This window comes from Cucumis sativus, chromosome 1, assembly GCF_000004075.3.
Source record: "Cucumis sativus cultivar 9930 chromosome 1, Cucumber_9930_V3, whole genome shotgun sequence".
Taxonomy (NCBI): Eukaryota; Viridiplantae; Streptophyta; class Magnoliopsida; order Cucurbitales; family Cucurbitaceae; genus Cucumis; species Cucumis sativus.
In genome coordinates, this window is record NC_026655.2 from 30,841,355 (window position 1) to 30,852,237 (window position 10,883).

Genomic DNA, 10,883 nt, shown 5'->3' on the forward strand with positions numbered 1-10,883 from the left:
TATTCTTTATTGACGTTCTCATGATTTCTTTCACAAATGTTTAGACAAAGTAGATTTAGCTTAGAGATGAACATTTATAAATCTCTATATTTAAATGTATATGATCACACATTGAAAAAATATTCAAAGTATTTAAAAAAAAAAAAACAAAAAGAAGGATGGAGTGAAAAGTAGATAGTAAAAAGGATAGAAAAAATAGGTATTTGAAAGAGATTCCTAGTTAAACACCGAATAAACATTTATTCTAAAATTTGGTTGCATATGTTTTGTCTAAAATGATTTATTTTGTAATCTCATTTTTCTAAAGATTATTTTACACCAATATCAAATACCTTGTCGAGTATAAGATTTCCATGAAATTTTGTCCCACGTGCTTTTTGTTATTCCAATGCTTAACCAAAATACTTATTCTTATGTTTCTAATTATTATTATCCAAGCACATTGTTGTCAAAATACGTGGGTTGTGTTTGACCCTTTGGAGTTTATTCAAATTGGAGAGTTGTAGATGATGGAATGCATTATATCGATACCTCTTATTTTTAAGCATTCAACAGAAAGACCTAAAAGTATTTCATCAAGATACCGTAGTTGTGATGGCAACAGTCCCTGTTTTAGGACTTGTAAACTTCGTCAAATTAATAAATGATGTAATCATTATACTTGCATTTTCCTTTTTTTTTCAAATTGATTGATATTAGAATTTACAGATGTCATTTTTTCCTTTCATTGATTCTATTTCTATAATTGAGTTTGTAAATGAATAAAGCAATCTCTTCAATAAAATTTTCGAATGTCTTTGTTTATATTCATCTTTGAATTGAAATATATAATATACGAACTTATACCCATTAATACATTTTCTACCACTGATAGATATTGATATATTTGTAACGACCCAATTTTACTACTAAACTAAAGTCATTACCACTTAAATAAAAATAGACTTTTTATTGTTAAATAATAGAAAATACTAAAATTTAAGGGAATGTTGTAAATATTAAGTTAAAATAAATAAACAAAAGTATATAAAGAAAAGATAAAATAACTAATAAAAATACTAGTTTGGGCCCCATAAAATTTAATAAAGTAGAAGAAAAACCAAAGATAAACATGAATTCTCAAATAAATTTTTGAAAATATAATTACTGGAATCTAAATGCGAAAGAAAACTGAATTATCCCATACGACGAACCAAGGTCACTTTTTGTCATTCGCCAACTTGCCTTTACCTCTTTTTATACCTGTAAAACTAAACGTTTAAAAGAATGAGTATAAATTTATACTCAGTAAGGGACCCATTGTTAGTATAGCTACGTGTCTCCCATTAGAGTCCTATATAAAGTATGACATATTGTTGTATTGTTGTGCCTTTGGGCTCTCGATGAATCCGAAGGAATCACCTTAAAAGAGAGTCGGGCGGTAAGTAATCCTGTCAAATCACACATCAAAACTAGCCACACATACATACATAGATGGTGATCCTAAGGGACACCTATATGGTACGACTTAACAGAACACTATAGCCTATACATAAATATCATAGCTCAATAAGACATAACTCAAACATAGCATGCCTCAATCATATTGTATCTCAATCATAACATGGTTACCGAAGTAACCATTTATAAGGCCATCTTAAATAGTCATATTATATCTCCCTTAACTACACTATTGAGTAATACATAACATATATGCAATTTCAAAGTGGGGTCTAATAGGAGAATCTCTTACCTGGAGATTTGCTAAAGATCAAATCCTCTCAATACTCAATCCTAACATGAACAAAATTAAAATTAATAATTTTGTCAACTATCACCCTACTGTTTAATTAGGCAACCAAAATTATCGAAACTTACCCCAAGATTACGGTTTAATCCAACGCAACCTTAAATGGAAAAATTCACAGCCTCAATTTCTCAAATTTCACTTGAACATTCAAGCAATCACAAATCAACTTATTCCAAATACAATTTCATTTAAGATCCAAAAATATTTTAATAGTAATAATAGTAATAATAATAATAATAATAATAGTAATAATAATAATAATAATGGTATTAATAATAATAATAATAGTAGTAATAATGGTAGTAGTAGTAATAATAATAATAATGGTAGTAATAATATTAATATTAATAATAATAATAATAATAATAATAATAATAATAATAATAGTTTAGTTTTAATTTAAGAAATGATAAGATAGTATGTGAATATATTTTTAGAAAATAGAAAGGGACTACTAATACATTTTAAGTTTTCAAAAAGTTCAGGGCACGGTTTAAAATATCAACATTAAAATTTAAAATAAATATGTATTTGTATATTCAGCGTTTGTAGTCCAACGGTTAGGATAATTGCCTTCCAAGCAATAGACCCGGGTTCGACTCCCGGCAAACGCATTTTTCCATTTTTCACGTTTTAAATAAATACATTAAAATTCTGAAACTGAGATCTTCCTTTGCCAAGCAGAGACTCCAATAATGAATCAACCATTATTATAGTATATAAAAAATATATATATATAAATATCATTATAAATTGGGATTATTTTAAAAATAGTTTTGAAAACATAAAAGAAAAATTGCAGAAGAAACAAGATGGAAATAACTTGAATATTTAGAGAAACTTGAATATTTAGAGAAAAGAGTAGTTGATTTCAAAGATTTCAGAAACTTTAAAGTTTTGATCTACAAAAGCAAAACAAAGAGATATACCCATTTAAGATAAAAGATATAATAAAAAATAAAGTCATTTTACTTTCTCATTTTTAACTAGAAATATAAAAGAAAGATATAGTAGAAAAAGGATATTGATGAAAATTGTTCATTCCACTCATTTATATAACTAAACAAATAACAAAAATAAAAATAGTTTCAAACAAATATGAAATAAGATAATATTTTTAAAGAAATGAAAGAAAATATTTGTATAGATCTTTAACATTAAAGAAATAAATCTTGACTTCTTGCATTTTTCTCTCCTAATTAATGATGCGATTTTCTAGATTCACTATTGATTTTTATGTTCTAATCTTTTTTTATCTCATTGCACTTCCCTCTCCACTTAACAATGATTTGTCGAAAGAAATATCATACATTTAAATTGAATAAATTGGTAGAAAGTATGGGTTAGAGAATTTTAAAAGGCTTAATTTATTATTATGTGTATAAAATTCTTCCATCTCATAATCCCAATTTACAATAATATTTATATATACTATAATAATGGTTGATTCATTATTGGACTTGGCAAAGGAAGATCTCAGTTTCAGAATTTTAATGTATTTATTTAAAACATGAAAAATGGAAAAATGCGTTTGCCGGGAGTCGAACCCGGGTCTATTGCTTGGAAGGCAATTATCCTAACCGTTGGACTACAAACGCTGAATATGCATGAAATCATATATTTTAAACTTTAAATTTTAGTTTAATGACACCACATCTTTTGAATATGCAAGAAAATGTTAAAACCAATAAACACAAACGAGCAAAAAGGACCTACTTCGGCATGGGATATTTTACTTTAATAATGTTTAGAAAAATGAGTCAGTTTTCAAACTAATTAAGACGTTGTTCAGTAGAACTCATCCTAATTTATTAAAAAAAAATGAATATTTCACTTAATAAAAAAACAGGCCGAGTATTCAATTCTTGACTTGCTATCTACACCTACGCATGCTCTTGCCCATTCTGCCATGGCCATGGAAGCTTTAAGCTTCAGTCACATATCTATATTCGTTAATGGCAAGCTTTCTAGAACGGGAATACAAGTTTTAGGCCTGAGGTGTGGAAGATACAAGTTTTAGGCATAAAAATGTCTCCTCCTCCATTGATGGTAACCTCTCAGAGCTTAACAAGACTCGCCCTACTTCCCCTTTTAAATCTTCTTCCATTCTCATCCTTCACACTATAACAGTATTCCAAAACCTCTCGTCTTCTTCTTCGCACTACCTCTCGTCTTCTTCTTTGCACTACCTCTCGACTATATCTTTTCTTCTCCATGATCTCCTTATTTCCCTTTCCTCCATTCCCTCATCATTTTTCTATCAAAATCTTAAAAGGGATTTTCCCAACAAATCGAAGGATTTGTGATATATTATCTATTTTTGTAAATTTCATATTTTTCTAAATTATTTACATAAATTTTGACTAGATTTTTATTTTATAGATATTTGAAAAAAAAGTAAACATGAACCAGCATATTTTCTTCTAACCAAATCTCTTTGAAATATATATATAACAACAAATATATCATATTTTCATGTCATTTACGATCCTGTTGTCTTGAATTGACAAAAAAAAAAAAAAAAAAAAGACAATAGCAAAACCGCCCTTCAATTTGTAAGTTGTTCATTAACTAAAGTAATTGTATTAGTATTTTATTCTAAAAATTATTTTTTGGTTATATGTGTGATATGTATATTATGCTTATGTTTATAAAAAAGATTACATGAATTTAATATAGGTGTTAAAATGTCATTTTATAATAGTGGGATTAGTGACCAGATGGATGGTGGACTCATTACTTAGACGAGATTATAATATACTATGTTTTGTAGAGTTAGGTTGGGATCATTTTGTAACCTACTTTTACTAAAAATTACAAAATAATTAGAACTAATTATACGTAATTATAAGTTATTGATTATAATTATAACTAATTATTGATTTAGACAAGCAAATTAAGTTTGTATGATTGGTTAGAAAGGAAAACTGATAATTAATTGAACATCATCTCCAAGTTATCTTGTTTTAGTTATTTGATATAATTATAACTTAGTAGATGACAGATTTATGCTTTAATACCACACTATATAATTAAAGTTTATTAGATAATCTTTTAGGTTTTTTGTTTTTTTGTTTTTTATAATTTCTTATTTTTAATTAACATGAGTAAATTAAAAAGAGAAATCCTAAATATTAGATTTCTTATATTAAAGAATAACTAAATATTACATTTTCATTAACATAAGAAAAAAAGACCCAAATATGAATAACTATTATCATTTTATCGTTAAATCCTAGTTCGAATAATTTCTAGATCATGGTAGTAAGTTTAGCTTATGTGATTTATGTGATTGTATATTTCTTTTGTTGGTTCAATCTAATTGATTTTTTTTTTATGCTTTATGTGATTTTATCCTTTTTTTTTTTATTTTTCAAATTTATTCTAGTGTCTTCTTTAAATAATTAATTATGTATATTGTTTGTTCTTTTTTATATATTGTAGAAAATGATAGAAAAATATGTGCATTTATGTTGTTTACAAATGGCAATATGATTGGCGGTGTCAATGGGGTTTATTATAACCAATCTCAATGTGAAAATTTTAATATAAATGTGAACAGTGGCATTGTTAACGATTACTCCAAATGGTTGGATTATCACTTAGTGTAGATATGAGTTCAAATCTGACAAAAATAATATATAAACACCCTAATTTAACCTCATCCTGATCGATAAAGTTTATGTCTTTTCCTATTTTGAACAAACAAGTAGTGAACACCACGTTTTCAATTGTACCGCTATTTTCGAACATGGTGCATTTGTATGTGCATTGTGAGTATGGTAGATTTGTGTATAAACTTAAATGTAGAACTGTAATATGTTGAAGAATATGTTGATGTTAATGCGCAATCAGATGCATAACCAATGTGCGATGAAGAAGAAATGGTAGCTACCAATGAATACAAAGACTAATGATGAATTCAAAAAGATGAACTTTGATAGTCGTGAATACAAATTTTCCTGAAATACATTCACTGAGTTGGACATGAATGCAGTAGATAACGTTCGAGAACACGATCTAATTATAATTTCGGTGGTGATCGACAACACAAAATTGTATAAGGGAATGATATGTGAAGACAAAGAAACACTACAACATATAGTCAAATGTTTTTCTATTGAGAGTCACACACCATATGAAGTAGTAGAGTGAACACCACCAAAGTGAGTCATTCGATGTAAGAAGTTGGAAGAAGATGCAGATGGAGACTTCGTGCAATAATGAAAAAATCTCTTGGTTTATATATTTGAGATCACAAAGTTGTCCGACCAAAATACATGCTTTTACATGCTTTTACTCAGAACTTAGTCAAAGTCATGTGTAATTGGATTCTTCAATGATTGCACGAGCATTTTGTGAATTTGTTAGAGAAAATTGTCGATAAAATGGAGCACAACTACAATCCATGATCAAGAAAAAGTTTTGCTACCATTTTCCTTACCATAGGGCATGAGAAGGTAAAAGAAAAGTAGTGGCCATAAAGTGCTTGGCGATTTGGATGAGTCATACAAACTATTACCTAGGTGGTTACACGTGGTGAAACATACCAATCCTATAACATTTGTTGAATGGAGGGTCCAAAACACACCTACGAAAGGAGACGTTAGATTATCATCAGTATTTTGGGCATTTGATCCCTGTACAGAAGCCTTTAGTAGATGTAGGCCATTTATTCAGATCAACGACACTCGTATGGAAAGTATCAAGGGAAGTTATTAATTTCTACATTTACTTATTCAAATGGACATTTTCTACCATTAGCATTTGCCATTGCTAAAAGAGGTGAGGATTATTTTTACAAACACCTAAAAAAAATTGTGAGCCACGATGAAGTATGCTTGGTTTTTTATCGACATGCTGACATTATATCGGTGGTGAACAATATGGAGAATGGGTGGACAAGATCGAGATGTCATCATAAATGTTTTTTACGCCATAGTCAACAATTTCCATAAAATGTATAAATTCACACCATTGAAGAACTACGCTTATCGTGTCGAGTGTCAATTCTATATTTGAAATTTTGAGAAAGCAATTCAAGATCTAATGAGAATAAACAACAACTGTATGATTTGTTTTTAATGGCATTCATATAAAGTAGTGAACACATGCATATGACAGAGGATTTTGGTACGAGTGGATGACGACAATTCTATTGGAGTGCATAAATGAAGTCCTTAAAGAAGGATTTCGATACAAGTGAATTACTTTGAAAAAGGAGAGAGGAAATAAGAGTTGCATCAGAACATTGAGATAAATATATAAGGTATGGATTTTTCAACTTTATAGTAGTTAATAGATTTTTTTATATGCATGTTATGCTAATTGCGGCAATGTTGAGGTACGCACTTGAAATTCTTTTTAAAATGGACTGCAAGGTCTAGTAAGCATGATATACAATCGTAAGATAGATTCCAAGGCATTTTTCATGTGAAAAAATGATGTCACGACCTAAATTCTAAAGGAGGAAACATCCAAATATTACGACTAAGTGCATATGAGCGATACTGTTCGTGTAACAAGTGGAAAAGCTTTTGTATTCCATGCTCAAAGTTTATGGCTGCACTACAAGGAATCAAGGGTCTCCTGATGCGATCAAGCGTCAACATATATACCCTAAGGCATCGGGAAAAGATCTCCAAACATACATGCTACCACCGGGAAGGAAATCAGCAGTAGTACGTCAGGGGAGGGATTCTCGACGCGTAAATGGTAAGGCATCGAGAATGCCTTACTTCTGACGCAATCAGTGCCGACAGATGGAGCACGTCGACAATAGGGGATTTTTGACGTCCCCTGCCTACGTTGGGAGAAAGGTACTCCTGATGCAACGTCGGATATGGTTGCCCAGATGCGGTTCACAAGACATCGGGGCAAAGGCATCATTCCCAATGCCTATTGTGCGTTGGAAGATATTTTTAATATATATATTTTTTCAATTATTATATTTATTTTTTACCGTGAGGTACTCTTTTGGGTTCCAATTTGATTTAATTTCAATAAAGTTGTGAAAGACAACTAACACAAAATTAATAAAAATAAAACTACTAACAAATAAAAAACTAAGTTTTCAATATAAACCCCTCCCCCCGCCAATTCAAATGCAATATTAAATCCTAAAACTAATTCAAAACATAAATCCGAAAACCAATTCAAAATTTAAATCCTAAAACTAATTCAAAATATAAATCTAAAAGTATTTCAAAAAATAAATCTAAAACTAATTTATTAACTAAACCAAATCCAAAACAAAACAATAACTAAACACTTATCGAAATGAGTGACGACGACAGGCGATGATGAATAGTAGAAATGGTGTTCGACCACGAGCACAGTGACGACATCGAGGTTCTCATCCCTCCTTGTCCCTCTCTTTCTCTCGCAATTCTCTCCTTCTCTTTTAGATATTTGAATTAAAGAACTGAAAGAGGATTTTTAGAGGGAAACTTGTGAAACTCACTTCTAATTTAAGTAAGGAAGTCAAATTTGGCTAAGTACTAAGAAGTTGGCGTTTGAATAAATTCGCGAAAAGGATTAAGCGATAAAATCTTTTATGGTTAAGTATACGTTTTTGCGATTAAGTGGGTAATTCGCAAAAGAAGTTATGTGATAAGAAGAGCAAAACTCTTCGCATACGTTAAGAAGTGAAAGTTTTGACAGTGTTAGACTAGGCATTTTTGGTGGTCTGCATGAGAAGAACCAAGTGTTTTGCGGAGAAGAATTTTGCAAGAAAGCCTTGGAGTTTAAGTTCGTGATAAGAGTTCTATGCGAGTAATAGTTGGTTAGTTCGCGTGGAAGGTTTCTTATAGTCAAAATATAATCGTGCGATAATGTTATTCGTGAGAAATGGTTGAAGCTATTTGCTATTTGGGTTAAGTGAGAAGCAAGGTCTGGTGAAGAAAATGTCAAATCTGATTTGATAGGGGTTAACGTGTAAGATTAAGGATTTAAGCATGACTAGGTTGAATATTAAATTTACACATGTAAAGTTTTAAGCAGGAGCTGTCGAGCTGAGAAGAGTTTATGCATGACTAAGTTAGTTTAAGGGCTCTTTTATAAGAGAATTTAGGTAACTGAGGAGGAGATGATTAGATTTTTGTTGAAATTTTGAAGTGCTGGTGGTAGAGCCACGCAAGAAGAAAAAGGACTTCTTTAGTAAAGTTTTGTGGGTGCTTTTCTCTGAAATGAATTTATGTTAAAATCTTTATTATGATTTATATTTACTGATTTGAAAGAAGAATTCAAACGAGAATGTTTCAAAGAGATTTCTATGAAAAGTTATTATTTCAAGCATGATTTATAATGTTAAAGTTCAATTTGATGATTATGATTTCAATACGATAAAATGGTTTTCAAACTATTATTTGTTTCTTTGAGATGATGCTAACTTTTAGGTGTACATAAAGAGTCAATGCCACCATGAGTTGTATGGGATACATGGTGATAAGAAACTAGCTTATGCGTTGAAAGAAGCATATAAAGCTTAGCGGCCTAAGCAACAAGAACAAATCAGTATGTTTTCGGATGTTTTGATACAGTAGTCTAAACGCGAAGTAATGAGACCAAGCATAGAGAAAGATTCAGGATCCTTGGCGAAATGAAATGATTTGTTAAGCATAAAGAATAAGGCTGAAAGATTTGCGGTGAGGTGATTAAGATATTTTGGAAATGGTTAAACATTGGTTATTTGGTTAAAGTATTGTAATAATGTATCAAACATCTGTTATTAATAAAATATATGTTTTGGTTTGTATTTATTTTCTTGGTGTTACATTGACCATCATTGGGTTTTGAGTGGTGTTAATAGTTTAAAAGGAGTTGAGAATAAGATTTGCGATAAGAAAATTTCAAGGTTGTAACTAACTCGAACCCTATTCTCACTACTTCGATGTTTTGGTCATAGTGCAATTTGGGGCATGACAGAACTCCTGACATATAACGAAACTATCGAAAGAACCCATATATTTCTTATGAAATTAGTAACGCTTCGGGAATGTACACCTCTATTCTTGAAGTCAATTGCATGGCGTTCCATGAAAAGAGAATTATTATTAGATTGTTTCCCTTTTACTCGACAGTGTGCATGTCCACGCCGGACATAGCTGACCCATTCCCGATGTCTATATGCATGGCGTCAGAAACAAGGAAATAATTAAATAATATTTTTTTGACGTGCTAAACGTCCGTGAATAGTTGCACCAGTTCTGACGTGCATATGCATGACATTGGGAAAAAGGGAATTATTATTTAATTATTTTTTTCTAATGTGTACGTGTACAACGTGGGTCATGTTTTAAAATTGTTAGAATTTGTGGATTATATTTTCACAATATTTTTAATTGATTTTGTCAATTTTATATTTTTTGAACATATTTTTACTACTATTTTAATAAGAATTAAGTTTATCTCTTCTCAAGAAAGTGTCAAATGTTATTTTATCTTTTGAGTAGTGACCTCAACTTAGTCTAAAAGTTTGGATTGCTCCGCTAACACATTAAACTAGACTCATATTGGGGTTTTTTTCAACCGTAATTAATTACCAAAAACATACATGTGAAATGGGTTAACTTCTCAAATTTGCCTTATATATTGGTCCTTGTATGGCTGCCTTAAGACACCACCTTTTGCTTTTCATTTTTTAATTCTTTGCATGTCTAGACATCTAAAATCCACTCCACCGAGCACCATTAGAATGCCTAGAGTTTCTCTTGATCACATGACATGTCATATCAACTCGCAAAACTTTCAACTAAACCTTACCGCCTAGCTATGGGCACATGACTTGTCTCAACTTGTTCTTTAGAGGTTTTTGTTCTATATTCCAATTTGATCAGGATTCCAAGCTATTTTTCATCTTAGTTTTCTTAAGATTTGTAAGATTTTCTACTTTTGTTTAGTTTCCTTGTGTTTTGTTTGCTGGTTGGTGTAGTTTGAACTTTGACAAACCTTCTTGGCCTTTGTTTCATTGTGCAGTAGTCCCTTTTGTCTCACATCATTTTCATCTTTTATTATAGTAAAGGATTAAAAGTAGTTAAGGTGTGCCAAGCAACGAGTCAAACACGATTCAAGGCATTGAAACATGAAAATGGAG

The 10,883-nt window shown here is 30.4% G+C and overlaps 2 non-coding genes across 2 annotated transcripts; one reads left to right on the top strand and one right to left on the bottom strand.

Annotated features, from left to right (window-relative positions):
- Positions 1–2,331: 2,331 nt before the first annotated feature.
- TRNAG-UCC lies at positions 2,332–2,403 on the top strand. Its single transcript has one exon. It is a non-coding gene; the product is annotated as a tRNA-Gly (tRNA).
- A 912-nt stretch (positions 2,404–3,315) lies between these two features.
- Positions 3,316–3,387, bottom strand: TRNAG-UCC. Its single transcript has one exon. It is a non-coding gene; the product is annotated as a tRNA-Gly (tRNA).
- Between the last annotated feature and the right edge of the window lie 7,496 nt (positions 3,388–10,883).